The 24,948-nt window shown below is 39.9% G+C and overlaps 1 protein-coding gene across 3 annotated transcripts in view; it reads right to left on the bottom strand.

Moving 5' to 3' along the window:
- The window catches only part of GRM1 (glutamate metabotropic receptor 1), a 311,987-nt gene that overhangs the window by 53,980 nt on the left and 233,059 nt on the right, over positions 1–24,948 (bottom strand). The gene's annotated exons all lie outside the window — the stretch shown is intronic.

The raw sequence follows: 24,948 nt of genomic DNA, 5'->3' as shown, positions 1-24,948 counted from the left end.
CTCCACCACAGACGTCTCAACCTCAACACTTAACATATGGATGGGAATTCTGGGGCCAATTGGGTTTGCTGAAATAAGAGTAACAGGTTTGGAAAATAAAATAGATTTGGATGGAACACACCACTGGCATAATTCAGAGATTTTGTACTTAGTTCCAGAAATTTCCTTCTCTCTGCAGAAGGCTTTCCCTCATCCACTTGGCTGAGAGATAGTGAGGAGGGGTCTATGAAATGTGTGGTCCAGGTGCTCGACGTTGGGAAAGACAGCGAGTTCACCTGCGTGTGGGGTTGAGAACACTGTGAGGCTCCTGGCACCCTGGCCGGCTGACCTTTCTGTTCTGGGCTGGACACATCACCGGACACTGTGGTTCCTGGACTGGAGAGTAGCATAAAGTATAAAGGAAGTTAGAGAGCTTGGAGTGTTTGGGAGAAATGGTAAAGAGTTTTGACCTGGTTGTTGAGCTTGAAATGAAATACGACATTTCTAAAAAATTCTATTTAAAAGCTAATCTATTTAGATATAGTTCAAAATGTGAAAAAGATACATGTTAACCTATCTAAGAGTGATATACCCAAAATGCACAGGCCAGATTGAAAGGGCGAACAATTTTAATTTTAACCCATCTTCAGCCATTGCTTAATAAGAAATTGTTAAAAGTGTGATTTGCTAAAGTATTATTTTTCCAGTTGGGAAAAGGACATTTTCTGAGATAAAATAAGGAGTAAGAGAGACAGAAAGGACATTTTTAAATCAAACCATACAAAATAAATATAGAAAGTTCTGTAAAACAAAACACAAACATTCTTCCTGCAAAAATTGTATGAAGTCATAGAAATAGGGTAACTTATGTCTGTCACCCAGAACCCTGGTTCTCAGTGTTATTTTACTTTCCCTCTCTTTTATACTAGGATATAAAAGAGATAAATTGATGCCTTGTGTTTGACAAATTTTCAACAAGCCTTGAAAGATAGACCAAAAACTCCAAGTGCTAGAGCGAACTGTCAAAGCTGGTAGAATTAGGGAAATTAGCAGGACTTAAAAAAAGAAAGGAAAAATATAGACAAAAATTGAGTGGCAAAATAACCTTCAAGGCAGCAGCCACTTAAAGGGTTCTGGTCAATACTAAAACCGCCTCCTTCAAGCTGCAGCTATTAATGTCAATCCAGGAGCAAACTATAAGAAAATATGAGAATAAACACATGGAGTTTTTTACCAAATGGAAAATTCTCTATTTTGGATAAGCCTATGGACACTGAGCTTGCTTCTGTTTTTGCTTTGATAACTGCTATTAAGTTGTTATATATTTTTAAAAAATTATGTTGGTGTCCCCAGTGCCAATTTCCTGAGCCGTGGTTGTCTAGTGGAAGTGTTATTCAACAGCATTGAGATGGTAAGAATTCTTGGCTTTCTCTGAGGTCAGTTTTCCTTTTGATCCTTATTTAGGATGCTTACATAACTTATTGTCCAAACCGAGTCACTTTTGAAAGTGAAGTAAGTGATAATTGTGTTCTGGAATCACAGAGGTACACAAGGCCAGTGAGCCAGAAGGTGACATGTTTTTTGAGCCATGCCACCCTCTAAATGTACGTATTTCTTGATGTAATTATGGGTGTGATGTATGTCTAACTATATTATATGTGTATGTAATAATGTATAATAACATCCATAAATGTAAACATGTATACGTAAGTGTATCCATATGCATATACACGTATATGCATATGAATACAATAAATAATTAGTAGAGTATTATTAGTTTTAACCAATTTACACTTATCTAATTTTAAAGAGAAATGAACACGTACATAACAATACTAGCTACTATGTGTGTTTGTTAGATACAATACTCACATAATGAGTTCATGATAATCCTGCCAACGAGTCCTTTATCTCACCACTTACACGTGCGGGGCAGGTGGTGCTGGCATGCAGGTGCCCCCTTGGCCCTTGGTGCTTCTGTTACTCTCGGCAGCAATGCAAGTGCAGATACAGAAATCCACAGAGGTGGTGCTTTTCTGGTGACAGAGGACAGGGCTTCCTGCTGTCGCCATTATGGCTGTCAAGCTGGTTTGAGATTTGTCCCTGGGATTGTGCCAGATGTGCACAGCTGTCTCTCTGACAAGAAGCGCTGGTGTCCAATTTATCAACAGCCAGCTATGAAAAAGAAGCCCCTCCTGTCCATATATGTCATACAGACAGCCAGGAGGCCAGGCACATGTTTTTAGGACATACTTGTAACTCCCACCATTTCCAAAATAAACACAAAGAGCTTGCGTGTGTGTCCGTCTGATGTGAGCCCATGAACCTCCCGACCCTGCCAGCCCAGCGGGTCTGCAGGTGAGGAATATGCTGCCCCAGCTCAGCAGAAACTAACAATCGGGAAGGAGTGACAGTGAGTTAGAAAATCACCTGGCCTTCACAGGACCGCTCGCTTCCCCAGAGCAACTGCCAACAGATAGTGTTGCCAGGACCTGTCATCAAAGCAACAGACATTACAGGTTTTCCTATTCCCCAAAGATCCTCTATTTTCATGAGTAGTGAATAGAATATCCAAACTAATAATACTGTCACTTGGTAAGAAGGTGAAAACATTTCAATTCCCTGGGTTTAGTGCCTTTTCATAACACTAATCTCAGTGCTATTAGGGAAAAGGGGATTTTATGATTCATTTTCTGTGGTGCATTAACTGTTATAGACCACGAGGGTATCATTAAAGCATTACCTTTTCTAATACACTAAATGGAATCAAATAATTGGAGTCGCCTCTGTTTATTTACCTTCAAAAGAATACCTGCCTAACAACTCCATAGTGGATTGTGAAAATAGCTACCTTGATTCTAAAACAGTAATCTCGTTCCTTTTGTGAACGCACACCAAGGGCTCTAAATTACTGCCTAGAAGCACTGGCAGGCGGGGCTTCCACAGAGGGAGGGGTTGGCTGTGTACCTTGGAAAAACAGGACATTCGTGGTGGTTGGGGAAAGGGTCAGCGATTCCACCCACTAACATTTAGGGTGGCTGTTCTGCGGAGCCGTAGAGAAGAAAGACTCGGGGCTAGGCACGTGAACCCCTGGGGCTCAGAGGCCGTTTTGCGATAATATGTCAACAATACATTTCCAAAGGGCAATGGAGCTTGAGCGAGGGTTTGTGCATCCCTGGGTCTCAGCTTCCTAATTTAAAAAGTACCACACATGGGTGAGATTGTCTTCCTGAAGCTCTTTCCCCTCTAAAGTTTTTACACTTTGCTTCTCCAGTTCAACATCTGTTGGTACTTAACAAGCCCATTCACATATATTATCTTTTTTAACCCTTGTACAACTGTGTAAGCATAGGCTCCATTGTCACACAAATGAGAGGAGACTGACGTACAGAGAGGTTAAGTCAGGATTAAGGAGCTATGCTCTCCTTTTTCTTCAATGAATGCTTTATTTTTTTGAAGAGACTTCTACTGAGGAACACCTTAGGCCTCTTGTCTCACCTAATGAGAAGAAGAGAAGAGGATTCCTCTTATTGGCGTATTAAGAAAAAGAAACTGTACATGCTCAGCTCAGCCCCACCCTCTCTCATCTGGAGCCAGCCACAGAACTCAAAGGTTCCAGTCGGTTCTCTGGCACTTGGTAATTGTGGGCAGGGGCTTTCATTTATTCAGGTTTTCCTCAACTTATCCCAGCAATGTTTTGCGATGTTTCCCTGTGCGGATCTTAAGTATTTGGTTCTTGTGGTACTGCTACAATTAGTGAATTCTTTTAAATTATTTGTTGCCAGTATGTAGAAACACTATTGATATTTGTATTTTGGACTTGTACCCAATTTTTATTAATCTATTTTTAATATAAATTCCTTTGTTTTCTATGTACACAATCACATTGCTAATAAAGCATTGTATCCTCAGTTGACTCCTGGGTCTACTTCTTGGGTGGATCCAAATTTGGAAAGGAAGTACACTGGCTGCCCCACTGAAATCTCACGGGTCACGAATTCGGGGTCACACAGCTAGCAAGGACAGGGGCAGCAGCCTCGGGAGCAGGGCCGGGCCCCTGCCAAGCAGCACTGTGCATGCAAGAAGCAGCCCTACCCAAGTACCAGAGCAGTTCCGCCACAGACAGGACATTCCTTAAAACACAGAAGTATCATGGGAACACTGGTAAACGTAACTGTTCCTGCAGAAAATATTCTCCTGATTTTTTGGCATTTGTAGCTGTCCACTGCCTGTTTTTATCTGAGAGCACAACACACTCAATAAATAATTTGACACACTCTCAATTCATATCGAAATAGAAAGGGCTGTAATGATTTTATATTGCTAAAATATCAAGCAAAGAAAGAAAATAAGATTCACACTCCTTTAAAAGACTAAGTGTTAAATTAACTGAAGGAAATTGAACTGGGTCATTTTTTAAATAGTGATCTCAAAGAACAAAAATGCCCTCAATTTTTCTTGAAGGCCTGAGCTGCTAAATCTTTTCTTTTATCCTTTTCCAGGGAGAATTTGTGATAAGACTCACAATAGGCTAGGCTTGTATGTGCTTGTCTAGAATCTGTAGGGTTTTTTGTTTCCTCTAACTCTGTGTTTTCTTCTTTCCCTATAAGGTTTTCTCTTCTCACATCACAGAAAAATAGGACCTCTCCATTATTTGTGTTTGTATTTATTAAAATGTAAATTAATGGGGCTACCTCAAACTAAAATGTTTTTGCACAGCCAAGTAAACCATCAACAAAATAGGAAGACAACCCACGGAATGGGAGAACATCTTCGCCAATGATATATTTGATATGGCGTTAATATCCAAAATTTTAAGAAAGCCCTTGGGGTGGGAGGTTAGGGGGTGGAGAGACCGAGCAAAATGGAAAAAGGGCTCGTGGACACGGACAGCAGTGTGGTGCTTGTGGCAGGTGGGGTATAAAGGGGGCTAAACAGTAATGGAAAAATACAATAAAAAAATTTAAAAAAATAAAATGTATGTAGTAAAAAAATGTAAATTAACTCCTATGTAAGACTGAAGAGAAGAAAAAAATGATCATTTCATTGAACACATGTTATTACCACTGCTATTAGTTGAATTTCTATGGCCTAAATCCACCTGGTTTTAACACTTGTGAACAATATAGACTTTTTTTCTAAATGCACCGTCACAATCTATTGTTAAGGGAGAAATGCCCCAGTTATAAAACACACTCACAGCATGTGCCCTGCAAATTGATGATAATTATGGTAAGCTTTCAATTCCCTGACAATACAATCACATTGTAGCAATTGTGTCTTTCAAAAAATTACGGTGCGTGCAAAAAACAAATGAGGACAATCACTGATATGTTGGAGTGATGCTGAGGATCAGCCCGGAACGTTCAGTTGAACTGTGGGGCCCTTTGTTTCTTCATAAAGGGAAAACAAGGGCAGCTTGACGTGTGCCTTCGCTTTTATTATTGATCTGGCATAAAACCCTGCCATGGAGTTAGAAACCACCCCCCTGGGGAACTAATCCTTGCAGGTCTGCAGTAAGCATTTGGCAGGTAATCGTAGAGATGGCGTATGTTACAGAGAGCTGGCTGCTTCAGACAGTGTGGGAAGTTAGAGTGTTGCTAAAATTCATCAGGAACTAACGCCATTCTCAACAACCTGTGTGCTGGGTCCGAATCCTTGCCAAGCCTCTTCCTCTTAGACCCTTCCAAACTCTAAACAGGCATGTCGATGCTAATAGCACCATTTCTATTTATTTATGCATAATAGGAAACATGCTTTCTTTTCTACATGTACAGGATTTTCCTGGTTTAATTCAATTGTAGTCCATTCTGAGTTCTTGTCAATGGTTTGTTTCTCTTTATTATCTCTAGTTTCATGCTGCTGTGTTTAGATTTAATAATAGGTAGAGTGGATTGTGCAGAAATCCAAGAGCAATTTGTGAGAATTCTATCAGCTATTTCCAACCTTTCTCATCTCATGGTACATATAAACTAATTACTAAAATTCTGTGGCACGTCAAAAAAAAATTTTTGTTGTTGGTCTGACAAAAAAATAGATATAATTTTGATTTATTCACACCAGACAGCTATTGTTGTGTTGGCTGTTGCTGTTTTTATTTGACAACCTAAGATAAAATAGGTCAGTCCCCTGACTAGTCGGGTATTGCATGTTTTAAAAATTCGTGCAGCACACCAGTTGAAAATTGCTGCTATTTATCTCTTACCTATTTAATTAGCATCTAACATAGCATCTTCTAACAACCAATATAGAGTCCTGTTTATTACAAAAATAAAATAATAAAAGCTGTATGCATTAGCATTGTAAATCTACTTTTATGATCAACTTCTGATTAATACAATATGGTATCTATAGCTCAACAGAATGCTGTACATAAAAGAGTCTACTTTGTGAGATAGTAAAGCATTTTATATCTTTCAGCCCTTTCCCTGAAATTTGGATGCCAATAGGATTACATGGGAGTCTGGAAGAGAATCCCAGGCAGACTCTGAGATTTAAATACAGGCCGTAAGGTTCCTAACCATGCCGGCATCACCTAAGAATGGGACACACCGTGAATTTTCTTTTGGAGCTTGTTTCTCCAGGGCACTAGCAGGTGATATTTTACATTGATATTTTGTGTGCACTTGACAGCCCACGTAGACCACATTACTATCGGTCTCAACATTGCAGTTGTTGGGATTTCTTGAATGGCATATTGCCTATTATGTGGTGTCTCTCAACAGCATCTCTCAAGAGATTAGACTTAGGAATTCCTAAGGGTTTAGTAACTCAAGGCTTTAGTTAATATCTGTCATGAAAATTAAAAGCGTAGTTCCTAAGATTTATGTTGTCAAGAACTTATAGGCAGAGTTCTAATACAGGGCCCAGACTCTATCCAAATTTGCTTGGATATGTCAACCCCTCTCTTCATGCTGTGAAGGGCATATTTACAGAGACAAGAATGCCAAATGTTGATTCTATAAGGTGGTACTTGAGAGCTTGCAAGGCTAATTCAAATCTATTAAAATTATATTAAGGAATGGAACATACGCATTACACTCTAGTTGGTCCAGTTGTTCTCATGGGGTATGAGTTAACAATTCTGAAATATCTGCACATGCATATCAATGCTGAACAAATAAATGAATGGAAGGCATATGATAGAAGCCAAGTTTATCATAGTTGAAGTGGGAGGTTACAGATAAGCAAAGGGGGAAAGCTAGAATAAACCATGTGATGCTGGCATCAAGGTGAAGGCATCATCATGAATTTAAGTCTAGCTTAATACGTGTAATGGATCCATACAGAAATAACTGTACATAGTCTGCATGCATGTACACTTGCATGCAGAGTAGTATGCATGTACTTCCCAGGTCCATCTACTGAAGCAACAACACAATAGCAACAAGCACACCCAGTGCCCAGATCTTGGTTTCTAATGCCATTCTCTAATAAAAGGGATTAGGACTCTTTGGGGAAAATAACCAATTCTAGGGCTGAGGTAGGAAATATACAAGATAAATCTGGAAAATCTTAGAGTACCAGGAAGTAGGAAGGTACTTAAAAAACAAAACAATGGAGCTATGTCAAGGGGACATGAAAATAAATATAATGTGTAATGTCCTGGATGGGATGCTAGAACAGAAAAAGAAAACTGATGAACCACGAACAACCATGAAGTTTAGTTAATAATAGTGTGCTGATGTTGGCTCATTAATTGTGGCAAATGTAACATAGCAGAAAGATGTTAGCGACAGGGGAAACTGGGTGCAGAGCAAATGAGAACTCTGGCATACATTTGCAACTTTTCTTTAAAACTATTTTAAAATGCAAACTTTATTTTTTAAATATACAATAATTAGCATCAAACCTACCCCAGCATTATGTAATAAGAGATAATATGATCACATGCTTGGTACGTGCAAGAACTTAATTAGGTGCCTTACAAGTATTATTCACGTCACCATGACTTACGGAATGGGTACTATGTTACATCCAGCTTCCTGGTGGAAAATCCAAGGACTAGCGGGTCAAATGACTTGTTCAAGAGCATCCAGCTGGATAGTGGTGGTGACTAGCCCAACCGCCACCTGGTTGGACTCCAGAACTTTGGCTGTTAAGTACTATAGTGCTCTGTCTCTTGCTTAGTCACAGCCCAAGAGTGACATCATACTCAGCAGGCTCATGGAGAGATGTGGCATTGGAGACCACATTAAGAAACGTTTGCATGTGCAAAATGAACTTTGCCCTTGACTGTGGTTCTGTACCATCTATAAAGAGGACTCGCACACATTTCATCACCTGGCGAGGCCACCTTGACTTATTTCAGTGGATGAGGCTGACACAGAGGCAGAATGTTTTACATGCCCTTTCATATTAATGCTCCACTTATTACTACGTGGAAAAGGTTAAAACCAATAGACAAAAATCATTTGGAAAGAAACACAGCACTAAAAATCAATATTCTATATTCTATGACCCTCAGACTTACCTTGCTATAGGAAACTATTCATTGATTTCCCGAGGTTTGATCTGAGTTCCCAGAATGCTCCAGGGTCATTTCTTTAGACACAATTGTTGTCCATGCACTTAAAAAGCTGGAAGTGCCCCTCCTGTTCCAGGGGGAAATACTCACTGACGGTTAACTTAAGAAGCTAATTAAAGAGTGGCCCTGGCAGGCATACAATCTTGGTTGGAAATATCACTTTGAAAGCCACTTGATAAGAAAGAACTATGAGGAGGCTCAAAAGTATACCACAAGGGACTTTCAATCGGCACCCATGTTCTAGGCCTATAATTATCCTAGACCAGGGGTGTCAAACTCATTTTCACCAGGGGCCACATTAGCCTCGCGGTTGCCTTTAAAGGGCCGAATGTAATTTTAGGACTGTGTAAATGTAACTACTCCTTAATAGTTAAGCGAGAACTGGGCACTGCCATGAGGTAGAAACAAGGTGCCGGGCTGGATAAAACAAGGTGGAGGGCTGGATTTGGCCCGTGGGCCTTGTATTTGCCACCTGTGTTTGGGGTCAGGCCTTTACAAACTAACCTTGCCAGAGATTATCAAAACACACTCATCAAAAATGTGCTTGAGGAACATATGGAATTTAGCATCTCTGGGCCAATATTTCTGTTGACTGTGGGACTTTTTAATGCCTTATGGGAACTTTGCTTTCTAGGATGCCAGGTGTTACACCCTTTTTGGATGATGCTTCAATCATGGGATTCAGTCTGACTGAAATAACTGGGCAACACATCAAGATTTTTCCCTGATGGCTTCTAGTTATTCTTAGAGGACGATATATGAGACAAACATAAAAGTGGTCAAGATGATTCTTTGCATTTATTCCTTGTTCATTTTTCGTATCCAAAGTGGACGTTTTCAAGTGTAACAAAGGCAATTACCTTCAATTAAGTCTTGGAACGTGCATGAAATAGTTGTGCCTCCCACCCCTCAAAGTATTTACTTGATTTTCAACACAAAACAAGTATACAACAGTAGAGAGAAGGAGGAGCCCAGAGACCTTAAAACCCACAAAGCACTAAAGGTTCAAAATTGAGACAGCAGAAAGGACATGGTGAGTCATAACTAAGGCTACATTAAAGGAACAAACAATAAATACCTGTAGCTCATCATAAAGGTGGGAGTCTGGATAGATGAAGACCTAGACCAAAGCCTGTGTTGTTTGGGGGCCATGCTGGTTCCAGCTGTAAAACTCAGGGATGGCATAACTCTTTATACCCCGTGTTTGTGTTCACTTGTACAATCTTTGGGTGTAATACTTCTGTGTGTGTGTGCACTCAAAGAACTGCTATTTTGAGCCTTGGTATCTTGCAAAATTCTTCGAGTGAGCTTGATGTAGAAGAGGAAGGTTCTTTCTCATTGACACAGGGCATGGGAGCTGCCATAGCTCTCTGACGAGGTTAGAGATATGGCGTTGGTCCCGCTGCGCTGATTTCTTACACAGCTAGGAACACAAAGGCAGCGGCATAGATGAATTCTGCCATTAACTAGAAGGTCAATGTAGAGATTAGTTTGCTGAGAAATGGCACTGGAACCAAGGTTTGTATATTCACCCTGTATGTGCTCAGAAATATTTGGGGGGTTGGGGAACCAGATTGATCAGCACAACACTGCCACATTGATCAAATATGACAACTTCTCGTGGTGAGGTCAACAGGAAAACCATTAAAAGCATCTTCTCTAAAAATGCTGGGCATTGATTTTTCAGTAGTGCCCCCGAAAGCTCAAAGGACTATAAAGTGAAGGCAGCGATGGCTTCCCTTTGCCTCAACAACTACTGAATCAGAATCACCAGGTATTTCTAGAACTGCTCACGTAGACTGGAACTCCGTAAAATTGCCTTGGTGGATTGTTTAAATTATATTAATCCAGGAAGAAAAGATTGTCTTGTGTACTGAGGAATGTTACGGCTTACTGTTAAGTTTCTGTTGTCTTCGGCTTCCTTGAATGTGTGGTAGAGACGTGTTTTTCAAGCCCAGAGTAGATAAGGATGTAGAGGGCAAGGTTAACTGAGGGCCACTTTGCTGCCAGGAACCCACCATAACACATCCCCTGATCCTACTGCTCACTGCAAAACCCCATCACATTGTCAGAATAGACCCCGCCGGCAATGGAAGCACAGCTTGCTTGTTTTCCTGCAGCCGTAAGAGTTCTTAGACAACTGTCTTCTACATCATCTTAATTGTGCACATAGTGAATGACTGACAGCTCAGGAATGAGATAATGATCTCACTGAGGCTTGATTATTATTGATGGTGACTAGAATACATTTAAGAACACTCAAAAGGAAACCTGATATGATGACTATAAGCTATTACTTGAGATTATTGAATAAAGACTGATATAAAATAGAGTGTCTATTTAATATATTAGTCAAATTAGGAGCTCTTCATGTCTGCAGAAATACAATAAGCTATGTATAAATGTAATAAATGAAGGGGGAAGTTCAGGCAATTATTTCAGTCTGAAGCAGGGAGAATGTTCTTCAAATTTTTTTTAAAAGATAGAGTTAAAGTTATGGGGGTTTTTTGAGCTTGTGAATGGAGTGTTGTTGGAGGAAAGTTGTTCAAGACTCACACCTATTCAGTTCTCTGATGGGATAAAGAGGGATGAAGATGTCAGGACCTAGAATAATGGAGATTTATATGATAATAACAGTAGAAATTAACAGCTCTTAGAATAAAACTAAACGAGAATGCCAGCTCACTCATTTAGGCTATTCAACAGAATAAGAATTGAATATTGTATTGATTGCTTTCTCATTTTGAAAGTCGCTCACTCGGTCATCGATGGTGCATGTTCCATATGAGGGAGGACCCAAGAAGAATAAGAACTATCTTCTGGAGGGCGGGCCCTTTGTAGCACGGGCTTCCCCCACTAGGTGAGTGTTCCAGGAACCTATCTGTATCATTGTACCAGCTGGCATTGTTCTGAGAGGCTGTGTTTGGCTTCAGCGAAATTTTTTTGAGGACCCTTTTAACACATTTGCCCAGTTAATGATAGGTGATTTAAGAGCTCCCCTGCCCACACCACACTGAGTGTTCAGCAGTTTTTGACCCCAAACAGCGTGACCCCCATGCCCCATCATCCCTATTCACCAGATCTTGCCCCAAGCTGCAGTTTTGTTTTTCTGGATGAAAAAATTCCTCAAAGAGAAACATTGTGCCAATGTGGAAGAGGTGGGGAAAATGGCAGAAACAGTACAAGGCATCAAAATCAACAAGTTCAAAAACTGTTTTGAGCAGTAGAAAAACATCTCAATAGGCGTATTACATCAAATGGAGTGTTCCTTGAGGTGACTGAGTATAAACAAGTAAGAGTAAATACACAATTTTTACAAATAAATCCCACTTTGAGGGGGGTGCCCCCTCATATGTTGAACACTGTGCTGTTTAAATATTGTAGGGTGAAATTGTGCGGGTCCAACTCTTAGTACAAGGCTTTAGGAGAGGCATCAATCACTGCGGAATGCCAGGGGAGCTTCATGCGGGAGGACGAACATTAGACGGCCATTAAGCAAGCATAGGCCATGGAGTAAAGAAAGGAGAAGGAAGAGGAAGAGAATTTCTATGTAGTAGAATCACTGGATGAGCCACAAAGGAGAAAGGAAATACCAAGTATAAAGGGAAGATCCTCTATTAACTTAATAAAGAAAACAGTAATAATATTATTATTTGTTCAATTTTAAATAGTCTCTCTGAGGGTTTTAGACTTGAAGTAATAAGCCAAAGGGAGTTCCTATAGTCTTTCAGCATAGAAGGCTCAGGTTTCTTCCTGGAGCCTTTTTAGTCCTAATTTCTCTGATAGCTGTCCAGTCTACAGTGACTTTTCTAAACATGCATAAACTCATGAGTCTTCTTCTAACCTGTAGACACTCATGAGGTCCTGAGGAAGATGAGCGAACTAGACAAGCAAAGAAAGCAAAGTTAACGTTCTCCTGTTAGTCAGAGCTTGCGCCCCAACCCAAATTCAGAATAAAAACAGACAGGGAGGAGCCACATAGAAGCCTTGTTAGACCCAGAGAATGTCAGCACTACTCCATCTTTGTCCTGCCCACCCAAATCCAAACCCTCCCGTTCTCCAAGCCTCCAAACTCTGAGCTTGGATTACACTACCATTGAAAAAGGCAGCTCATAATTTACCAAGCAGAGCTGGGAAATATCTACTGGAGAATTCTGCATCCTTCGTGAGTTTGTGCCACTTCGTTGACCCGTAGAGCTCCTACTTATAAAATGTGAGGCCTTTCACTTGACCACTTATATTTATGTTACGGAGATAGACTAAAACAATGTCTAGGTGCTTTAAGGAGTTGAAAACAGTACATTACATAAATACAAGTTACAACACTATCAATATGTTCCTGGCTAAGTTGCAACACCACAGCCAAGTTTCACAATATGAATGAAGCAAGTTCAAGATGCTTCAGATTTAATCTGCAAAATGCCAGTCAGTGAGAGGAATGTCTTATTTGAGTATTCCTAACTGAAGGCAAGTAGTTCACTACAAAACATCTGCAGCTGGAGACTTCTATTAGCTTTAAGAGGGAGACTGCACAATAGATATTTTTCCCCATTAAATTTTGGCCGAATTTCAAAGGAAAAAGGCTTCTAAGTGAAAAAAATTTCTTTACACAGGAAGTCATGCAAGGGTGAGGTCCAGTCATATATCACTAAAGCCACGGAATACTCTTGGGCGGAGAGGTTGTCAAGACAAGGACCTCCAGCTTACGGTGATTTATTAGTGGGAAACGAGGCACCATGGCGTACCAGTAGCCTGTGAAGCTGCAGATCATGACATGTCGGGCGCTTCCCACCCCACGTACCGCTCCAGTGCAGCATCTCTGCCTTCCCTACGACTGTTCCATACCTGCCGGACATAAACTGCTGGGAGAGAGAACAGCCGACTTCCATTCTGGTCTTAGTTTATTCATATAGACCAGTAACAAATTCTGTGAGTCAGTAATGAATTCTGGCCTTGGCTTCCCCATGTGTATCCTGGAAGATAGTAGAGTCAACTTTCTATGCATTATATGATAAAATTTATGTGGCACTTGGGTTGTGTGGCTATGCATTAGACAGTAAATCTGTCTGGGTCCAGTTTCTTTAGCTTGTAAAGTAACTTGGGTTCCAATTATGCCTCGATCTTTATGTTAAATGTCATCTGTAAGCTGAGAACGAAGCCATGCAGTTACTCATGACTGTCACAGGCATTCAGGGGACTAACAAGGATGACTGAAGAGCCCCCACTCTTTCTGGTCACTGGTTTCCACCTCCTCATTACCCAGACCTCACACTGGAACTAGTAATTAGGTTTAATGTACCCACATTTTATTTTTCTACCACTGTTCATTCCTGTTAGAAATTTTAATTAGCAGCGAAATCGTTGAAGGGCGAGAAAGGCAAAAGGGGGAAGAACAGAACATCAGCCTGAAGAACAAGGATTTTATAATAATAATGTGCAGTTTAACTTTTCTCCATTGTAGCTTCCTAGACTTAAAGGAAATAAATATTGGAGAGTGAGAGAAAGAGAGAGAGAGAGCACCAGAAAATCAGCACCTCAGGAAACAAAGTCTGGGTTTTGTAAGCCCTGGTAGCCATTACTGCCATTGTTTGCACCCCTATGAAGAGGAGCTTAACTCTCTCCCAGAGAGAGGAAACTTCTCTTATCAGGGAACCCGAGTGTCTCTGAACAGATAAATCCTACCAAATGATGACAGATGACTCACCATCTATGTTTGCCCATGTTACTACAAGGAAATGCAGCAAATTGACTTCTAATTCCTTTGGTGACCATTGTCCCAGATAATATGCACAGACAAGTATTTCAGTTTAGTGAAGCACAGCTATCAATGACGAACCCTTTTTGTCATTTTGGTAATCTAAAAAGCAGAGCTTACGATTCAGGAGCATAGCAGGGACGGTGCGGGGGAAAGACTTGGTACTCATGTTAGGAGCCCCCCACCAAAAAAAAAAAAAAAAAAAGCAAGCACATATTTGAGGCAAATCAGTGTCTGCTAAATGCCAGCAAATACTCCTCTGAGTGATGATATTCCAGGCCTACTAGATGGCAGGGGTTGCCAAGATCACTTAACTAAAATAAGAAAGGGTCTTTGGGGGAGACACTGTGCTCTGAAAATAGATAAGAACCAACAGCATTTGACTTTTTGTGGTAGGCAAAATGGTCCCTACAGAAGCCCAAGCCTCTGGAAACTGAATGTTATGTTACTTGGCAAAAGGATTTTGCAGATATAATTAAGGTTGAGCCCGCCTCCCCCCCTCAAAAATATGAAGATTTCTCTGTATTATCCAGCTGGAGCCAGAAAAAGGCAGCAGAGGACAAATTGAAGAGGATGGAAGCGTGAGAGAGACTCGGCCCACCCTTGCTGAGGCAGATGTATCAGAAGCATGAAAAAGCATGTGGGAAGCATAGAAACAGCCACGGGCTGGCAGGCAGCAAAGAAACAAGGACTCCTTTACTATAGCTGCAAAGAGCAGAGCCAAGCAACAACCAAAATGAGTTTAGGAAGGATTCATCCACAGAGCCTCCTGAGACACTCCACAAGACTCACCAGAGCCATGTTATACTGAGATTTCTGACCTAGAGGACTACGAGACAGTAAATGGGTGTTATTTGAAGGGGCGAACTTCGTGATCATTTGTTAAGGCAGCAGTGGAAAGCTAACTCACCTCTCATTGGCTGAAATGCAAGGTGTGTCAGCCTCCAGACCAGTACAGAAAGTCGATATTAAGAGATCCCCGTGGAGAAACCAACCTGCTTTTATATTTCATGAAATTGACCTTCACAATAAATACTGCAGTAATCTAAGGATAGATTTAGGACATAAAGAAATTTTCATGTCCTTCAAATGATAAATGGGTAGCATGCTCTCCATTCCAGTCCTATGACTTTTTCTGACTTCTAAGCTACCATATACTTTGAAAGCCCATTTTTCAACCAACCAGCTGACATGAAGGCCATCCCTCAAAGAAAACTGTGGTCCAGACTATATTTTTTTACTGCCATTTACCACCAGCTCAAAGTCATCTTCATAAACCTAAACCACTACTACATCCAGCCATTCTACTCCTAGGACTTGACCCAAAAGAAATGAAAGCACATTTCTATGCGAATACTTGTACATGGATGTTCATCACCACTTGATGTGTAATAAACAAAAACTGAGAACAACTTAAATGCCTATCACCAGGTGAATGAATAAACAAATTGTGACATATTCATATGATAGAACACTACTCAGCAATTAAAAGGAATAAACTGTTGCTACATGCAATATAATGTTAAATCTCATAATTATTATGTTGAGTAGAAAAAGGCAGATAGAAAAGAGTTTATGTTGTATAGTTTCATTCATATTAAAGCATAGAAACTGTAAATTAAGCATAGTGACAGGAAGCCAGTAAATGCTTGCCTGTGGATTGGGATGGGGAAGGCTGGGGAGAGTTGGGAGGGAGCAATTTTCACTGTGACACAAAAGGAATCGCGGGAGCGGTATGTTCATTATCTTCATAATCGTGATTGCTCTTAGGGCACCTACATATGTCCTGTACGTATGTCAGCATTTATTAAATTGTGCGTTTTAAACATGTGAAGTTTACTACATGGCAAGTGCGCCTCAATAAAACAATAAAAATAAAATAAAAAGAGTAAAAGAGCCAGACTCCAAGTATATTTGTTCATAGCCATCAAAGGAGGACTGTAACTTTTTATGATAGCTGAAATTATAGTTGTTTTTACTTCATGTGAGATTCCTTAGCAGCAACTGGGTATAAGACATGGAATGCAAAACTATACTCCTGGTAAGAAGTAAAAATTAATAAACAAAAACCTCATTTAAAATGGAGTCAGGAGGCTTAAAGAGAAATTTTTCACCCACATATTATTCAACACGCACTATTGACACCAACCAACCAAAAGTGACACCTTGCATCTCTGACAGGAAGTGACACTACCTTACTACCTCGGCAGGAAGAAGAAAAGATTCCTTCTTGCTCAGTAACAGCAGCTCAGCCAAGGGGAGACTGCCATAACTCAGCCAGTGCAAAATCACTATACTTTGAAATTTCAGTTTCCTCCAATAAACTATTTGTTTACAATAGCCCCTCCCAAGTCCTTTGTTTATCTAGACTTGGGCATGGTTCACCATTATCATATGTCCTGAAATGCAATTCCTTGTTATTCTTGAATAAACCCATTTTTGCTGGAGAAATATCTATTAGTTTAAGGTCAACAGAAGTAACAAAACATATAAGATGTGGAGTGATCCCATATGTAGACTTTTGGGACAACCTAAATATCTACTAGCCTCTCGTGCCAGGGTAAACTCTTCATGAAGAACAGCTATAGATGTTAATCATTAAAAATGCTCAATCTTAAATTTGTTCAGAAGGTAGGCTGTACCATATAAGGAAGCATTCAACATTGGAAATATATAAACTGTTTAATATGGAGAAAAGTGATCTAACTGAAGAATTTTTTTAGTGGATTGAACCAAATTTTAGTAACCATGGGTATATGAACCTTAGGCCAATCACCAGGTAACTATATTGCAAGTCTCGTTAACAGAGTTTACTAGCACATCCAATGTTATACAGGTGTAAATTGTTTCTATTAAAAGATGAAACAGTAACTGGCCACTACTGCACTGTGTTGGAGGCCTGAATTTTCATTTTCATAGCACAAGTGTGCATCTCCTTTATGCTAAACATCATTCAAGGTCTTTGAGAACAGAGTCAAGATGTATATACAATGAAGAATGTGAATCCTATATCCTTGCATCTACCTTTGAGTTTTAAATGATAGAATATGCACATCTTGCTATAAACCCATCTACTCATTGACATGGCATGGGATAAGGAACTGCACTGGATTTAAACAGGTGAGTGAAGACAGACAGGCCTGGTCTTTGTAAGGCCCAGCCTGCCTTATTTAGGGTGGCTGTTGTATGGGAATCACAAAGCAGAGTGGAAGATGTCTCATAACATCTTTCTGCTGTTATAGTCGGTCAAGATACTCAACAAGTGATCATGCTCGAAACACTAACTTGTGAATTAAATTGAAATAACCATAGAAGCGATCATAGAGCAAATAACCTTGCTCTACGGGGTTGGAAGCATAGCATGCAGCACTGTTCAGTAACACTTTCTATAAGGACGGAAAGTTTTTGCATCTGTGCTGTCCAACACGCAGCCACTAGCCACGTGTGGCTACTGACACATGACATGTAGTTAGTGAGACTGAGGAGCTGTGATGTCCAATTTCATCACATTTTAATTAATTTAAATTTAAATATAAACAGGTACAGATGGCTAGTTGCTATCATATCAGGTCAAGAGAACTAATAAGAGATAGGCAGACCAAGACTGTACTTATAGTATGATGTTATTTTCAGAGCTTCATCCATGTATGATAATAAATGTGGTTTGTCTGAGAAATAGTGTCCAGATGTGACACCAGAATAGCTCCTTTTCACTCTCCCAACCAAGAGATATAAACATAGTTGCTATCGACTGAATGTTTGTGTCCCCTAAGAACTCACGTTTAAGCCCTAGCCCCTAATGTGATAATATTTGGAAACAGGGCTTTGGGAGGTACCCTACTTTGGTCTTGAGAGTGGAGCCCTCCTGGTGGGATTAGTGCCATTGCAAGAGGGCTTGCCTCCTTCCTCTCTTTCCCCACCAGGTGAGGAAATGACAATGACCCTCACCCAAATCCAACCACGCTGTCACTCTGGCCTCAGACCTCCCAGCCTCCAGAAGTATGCCAAACAACTGTTTGCTGCTTAAGCCACCCAGTCTATGGTGATTTGTTATAGCCACTCAAACTGACTAAGACATCATTCAAAGCTTTTGAAACATCTTTCCATAAAGCAATTTCCACCAGCATTGTACAAGAGAGCCTGTGACTATTTTGTTTTTAGGGCGTTTGTTTGGCTCAACACAAACAAACCTGTTTGTCAGCACTTCCTGTGTACACACCGGAATTCCTAAGTATGAAGTTTTTTACTGCCTGGATAAGGGGGCTTTAAATCTTCTGCACTGTAGGGTCTATAAAAATCCTTCTCTTTGTTCCATGAGATACAGGGTGCAGTGTTGTACCATTCTTCTTATGGGGGGAGAGACTATAGCATTGAGTTAAGAATATAATTAAACTAAATTAAATCAATTAAAAGATTTACTTAAATTAAACCAACTATATTTTTCCATACAATAGTCATGAATTATAAGGCTATGAATACCTCTTATCAGTTATTTTTGCTACAATAATGCTGCATAACAAACCACCCTCAGGCTTAGTGGCTTAAAATAAAAAGTACTTATTTAGGTCATAAATTAAGGGGTCAGCAGGGAAGTTCTGCTATTCTGGGTTGGACGTGACTCATCTCAGCTGGGCTTGCTTGTGTGTCAACAGTCAGCTAGTGGACTGGCTGGGGACTGGCTTATCCAGGATGACCTCTACTGAAAGGTCACCCTATTTAGACTCCATGTTATTGCTCATATAATAGAAGGTTAACTCAAGCTTATGCATATAGCTGAGGGAGGATTCCAAGAAAGAGAATGGCAGTAGGTCAAACCTATTAAAGCCTAGAATTGGAACTAATGAGCTATAAGGTCAATCCAAATTCAAGATGTAGGGAACAAAACTCTACTTTATAATTCAAGGAACTGTAAAGTCATATTTCAAAGAGCATAGACATAGGGAGAGGTAGAGAATTGTGAAGTTTTCCATAACCTCTAATTAAAAGTACTAATTTCCACATTGAATTCAAATAATATTATCCAAGAATGGATACTGGCATTTGGGCCAAACTTACAAAGTAAAAGAGAAGTTATTATTCTAGGACCTACTGGGCTGAAATAAGTTGGAACCTATCTCAGGTTATAGATGACCTTAATTGGGATCAAATAGTAATGGGCCAATAATATCCAATCTTACCTAACAAAGTAATTCAAAATGGAAATGCCATGAAGTTTGAAATCTAATAATGAAGAACATATATTAAAAAATTAGTACCACCTAAGAGTTGTAAAGGGCGGTCTCCACGCTACTGGAGCAAGAGTGCTCATGCTTGGAAGTCCTAAAACTCTGTCACAGCAGTCAGACTGCCTGTCCTTATCTTACAAGTCCCGAGCTGGTAAACACTGCAGATGCCATCCAAACTTTTTATTACATCTTCTGTGATAATGACATACAAGGGCATAGTAGCTTTAAAAAGCATTGTGCCCATCTGTTCCTAGTTGGTCCAAAGAATAAGGGGAGAAAGTAAAATTAGCCTGTAAATTCACTGGATTTTGGAAAACATGCATGAGGACGTAGCCCGGGAAACCCATACAGGTAATACACTGCTAGCCTCAGCAAATATTAATATTGCCATATTGCAAGATAATTGTAATATATGTTTTTAAGAGATTCTAAAGGGAAACATCCAAACATAGTAATAAAAACAACCACAAAACCTTCTGTACCATATTCAGTATTTTATTATAAGAAGGAAATTGGAAGCAAATGAAATGTCGAACAACATCAATAGCTAAGTAATTATAGTATTTTCATTGGGTACAGTATTGTGGAACCAGAAATGGTGTTTATAAAGGCCGTGCATCGACATCAGACAAGTAAAGTATATTCCTAACTGAAAATAAGATGCAGAATTATATGCACACTATGATTATAACTATGCAGAACAAAATGATAAAATGTGTAGAATTTCATGCAGTGCTAGTAGGAGCGGCCTTTTGGAACTCCTTATTTTTCAGAGCCTTAGAATGTTTCTATCTTTTGATTGAGAAGTTGATCTATTCAACTTCTAAAACTATATCTAAAAAATTATCTGAAATGAAAAGTTTTAGAAAGAAGAAGTTATTACACTACTGAAGCTTTTCTTTCTTTCATTTGTAAAGTACTCAAAACAGCCTAAATGTGTAGGAAGAATACAATGGTTAAATAAATTATAGCTTGCCTATTTGCAAAATGTTACATAGCTATTAAAAATATAAAAATGTAATGACAAAAAATAAATTTATAAATGTAATGACAAAAAATAAATGTATAAATTTAAAAGAAAAGGCAGTATTCATTTTAAAAAGCAATATATGCAATAAAAATGACTTTAAAAAGCAGTCTGTAAGATAATATTGCTATTTGATTTAAAACTATATAGAGAAAGATAAAAGTACACCAAAACTTAATAGTGTATTTAGTAGAGATATATAAAAAACTTAACAGTGATTATCAGTGGTTACATAATGGCAATTTCTGAATGCTCTTCCTCTTTATTATTCTTTCCTATATTTCCAATTTGCATATCGTGAAGTATAGTATATATTGCCTTGGTAATCAGAAAACAATTACAAAAGCCTACGTAGAAAAAATAAAAGAAAATATTAGCATTAAGTTAGGGTGATTGATTAGGGATTGTATACTTGTTTTTTCTAATTTTCACATTCTGGACTGTAGTTACATTAAATTTATAATTTCAAAAACTATAAGTTTGATTCTGTAATTCAGTGTTTCTAGTAAGACTGTAAAAAAGAAACTATAAATTTTAATGAGATGACCTATGTCATGCCTTATTTATTTTCTGGTGAGTATTACACTAATAATAACACTTCAGATTTATGTAAGAATTGACAAGTAGCGACATCTATTACTTGTTCTATTTCATTTGATTGTCGGAACACTGGTGTGAAGTAGAAACTAGCACGCCACAGTTGCAGAAACTGAGGCCCGGAGGTCTGCCGGGTCGTGTGGCAGACACCGCACTGGACCAGTGAGGGGCCCAGCGGCTGTGCTTCCAGAGGCAGTACTCTCTCAGCTCCCACCGACGCCCCGCAGTTCTCCTCTGGACTGATAACGCACTACGTCCCTGCAGACACGACACAAGTGCTGTAAGCAACTAAGATGTGTCCGGGGAGAGAACGACTTTGATGTGCTTTGTGACTACTCTTTCCACTGCCCCCGTAATGATTATTGTTTTAGAAGCCGGGCTTTGGTGTTCCAGTTAGTGCTTTTCCGACACACACCTCCACTCCCTTGATATTCTCAGCTAATGAAACAGTGATGCAGTCTGCACGCAGTACTTTTTAATTAAGCAGTGACTCCCAAATTGTTCAGCCTGGGTTTGGGACTCTTAATATTCAAACTGACAATCTAGTATACATGAGCTCTTTACTTAAATAGTGACACCTGACATTAAGCCCAAAAAGATTTCTATGGAAACTTACCGTGATATCAAACTTTTCAAAACACACAAAGTGACCCAATTGGAAGAAATCAAATGAGTGACAGAAACGGTAGCTATCAACAGTATGGAAAGGTTAATTCTACTTCCTCACACGAGTTTTCATAAATGTGCCTGCATATTAATTTGAAGACTATGAAATTTATTTGATAATCAAGGATCTCAACCAGATAAGCATGATGTTGGGAATGTTTATATTGTTCTTCCATAGCACAGAAGCTAATTTCACAGAAGTACAGAGATGAACACTGAAGAACAAGGTAAGTTTACATGAATGTGTACACATATATGTAGCAGAGACAAGTGTTACATATGTGTGTACTAAAGGTAAAATTCTAGGATTTCTGCAACAGAAAAGATCAATACATTTTATGAATTACTTTCAAATAGAAAAAGTTAAATAAGCTTCCTGCCTTCCTTAGAAATAAGAACAATGGAAAATATTTGCTGAACTTGACTCCAGAATAAAATGCATGTCTATTAATGGTTGTAATCACATAAGAGGCTGTTAAAAACAGCTTTGAGAGACAAACATAAGAGAAATATATAAATTTTAAAATTGTTATTTCCTGCTGTGAATGATAACCAAGTTCAGACTTTAACCTTGGCATTTGCATGTCCAGTGACATATAATACTGCACAAGGCTGCAGAGTTCTCATTTTTGTTTGAGAGCTCATATCACAAGTATTTTCTTTTTTAGATTTTATTTATTTATTTTTAGAGAGAGGGGAAACAGGAGAGAAAGAGAGGGAGAGAAACATCCATCAGTTGCCTCTCACACATCCCCAACTGGGAACCTGACCCACAACCCAGGCATGTGCCCTGACTGGGAATCGAACCAGCAACCTTTTGGTTAGCAGGCCGGCACTCAATCCACTGAGCCACACCAGCCAGGGCTGTCACAAGTATTTTCTTGGAAATCCTCACATAAAAACATTCAAACGTGTTTAATAAGTGTGCTTCTGAAATTTTCTAATGAACCACAATGACAAGGTGGCATTAATAGCAGCATCACACATCAACATCTCAAACTTGTCCAAAATCTAGCTCCTGATTCTTCCCCAACCTGCTTTTCTGGAGTCTCCGCCAACTCAGTAAACAGTGACACCACCTAGGCAGTTGCAGACCAGAGTCATTTTGTCAATTCCGTCAGCACATCCCCTCAGCCCTAGTTCAGAACAGACTCAGAATCCAGCCACTTCTCTCCCACGTGCCTGCAGCTGCCCTGGCCGCAGGGCCACACTCTCCCCTGCAGGGCCACAGTGGCCTTCTCTCTGACCTGCTGCCTTGGGCCTTTCCCCTCTGCCAAAGCTTAAACACTGCAGAAAGGGTGATTTTTAGTTTTCAGAAAAAGTCAGGCAACCACATTTCTGCCGTGCTTGAAGGTCCCAGGGGTGTCTGTCCCTCAGAACAAAGCCACGACCTCACAAAAGCCGGTTATGTCCTGCACAGCTGCACCCTTGTGCCTCTCTGGTTCATCCACTTCTTTACCGCCCCTCACTGGCGGCCTGGGCTCCTGGCTGTGGCTCCAGGCCCACGGTGCTGCTCCTTACTCCCCGTCGCCTCTGCTTGGAACGCCCTTCCCCAGGGTTTCTGCGGTTCGCTCCCTCACAGTCTCCCCCTCTTTCATGTCACCTTCTCCGTGAGACTGTGGGTGGTCTTTGTCTTTCCAACTGCAATCCCTCTACCCCATTTTCCTATCCTCACCCTTTCTCCAATGCTCTTTGGAACAACTGAGTGAGAATACATGCTATTTAACTTATTTTTGTTCACTCTTTATTTCCCAGCCCTTAAGTGTAATATTATTGAGAACATCGCTTTTGCACTTTTTTTTTGTTTTCTGCTGTATTTCCATCTCCTAGAATAAAGCCTTGCACATAGTAACTACTCAATAAATTATGTTCAATAAAATGTATTTTATCTAAACATAAAAGTCCTTAACTTTTCTTTTTAAAAAAAGGAACATGCATCGCCTAGCTACAGTAAAAGAATATCAATTAACTCCTCAATTGGTTTCTAAGGAGTGACTGAGATTCCAGAATCCACGTGGTACGGGGTTCTGGGAGGGCTGCCGGTGCTCTATATCTTTAAAGATCTCAGAATTTAGAGAACAAACTCCATTAGGGAACAATTCCAGAGCAATAAAAGCTTATATATTACTAAATGCAGCCAAGCGTTGTGGTACGCAGGAGGTGTGTGTTCTAATCCCATCGCTGCTGTGAACTGTCTTCTGCCTAAAGAAACTCCTGCCTCTCCACCATCAATGCCTTTATTTTGTAAACTAGATGAAAGCACTGGGTAGTTTATTGGTTCATTAGAGCTTTTCATGTCTGTTGACCTATTATTTGAGAGAAGGGAGTATCAGTTGAGACACCTATGTGAAAACGGGTTAGCTGTCGGCACCTCTCCTCCCCTCTTCTGACTCTCAGTCTCCCGAGCAGCCACTCTGCGGAAGCTCTAAAAACCTTGATTGGTCGAAAATACATTCACACCAGGCAACTTCTCAGTGAGCCGTTCAAGTTTATCAAGTCAGACCTATACGACTACATTTAAATATAGCGGCATTTTAAATAATTCCTAACATCAAAGTGTGAATATTATTAAAACTAGAAGTCGTTCGTGGAATTAACCATCTTCTTTTCTTGTCTTATAAAGTCTCACTGTCTTTGGTTGGTATTTACGTCATGTGTATGATGTGTTTTGATTTGTCCACAGAGCCAAGTTTCTCTCGTTCTGGTGTCATGCATTATATGAGCATACTCACACTTCTCTCTCTCTCACTGTGTGCAGTGTTATACGTGAGTGTCGTACCAATAGATGGGTTCCAGACTTTTCTAAATAGTATCTACTCAGCCTAGTTACAGGAAATTCATGTCACACAACTGTGCTGCAGATAAATTTGGTCACGGATAGAGTCCTTAATGCCTGTACATCACACTATGTTGTCAACCTAGTGTGGACAACTGTCTTTGCATGGCACCATGGTAGACCAAGGATGATCCAAATCTGCAGCACGGACCAGGGACAGCAACATCTCCATGCACTGATGATAATACTCACAAAAGTTACCTCGGGAAGAAGAGGAGGGCAGGGATGGAGAGGACATCCTGCAGAGTTGACCGAGCCCCTCAAAGACCTGGAACAATGTGCTAGTAAGTGAGGCATGGGCAGCCCCCAACTCACTGGGAGCTGGTATCCTAGTTT

This window comes from Desmodus rotundus, chromosome 11 (assembly GCF_022682495.2).
Source record: "Desmodus rotundus isolate HL8 chromosome 11, HLdesRot8A.1, whole genome shotgun sequence".
NCBI lineage: Eukaryota > Metazoa > Chordata > Mammalia > Chiroptera > Phyllostomidae > Desmodus > Desmodus rotundus.
This window is presented reverse-complemented; position numbering and strand designations above follow the sequence as displayed.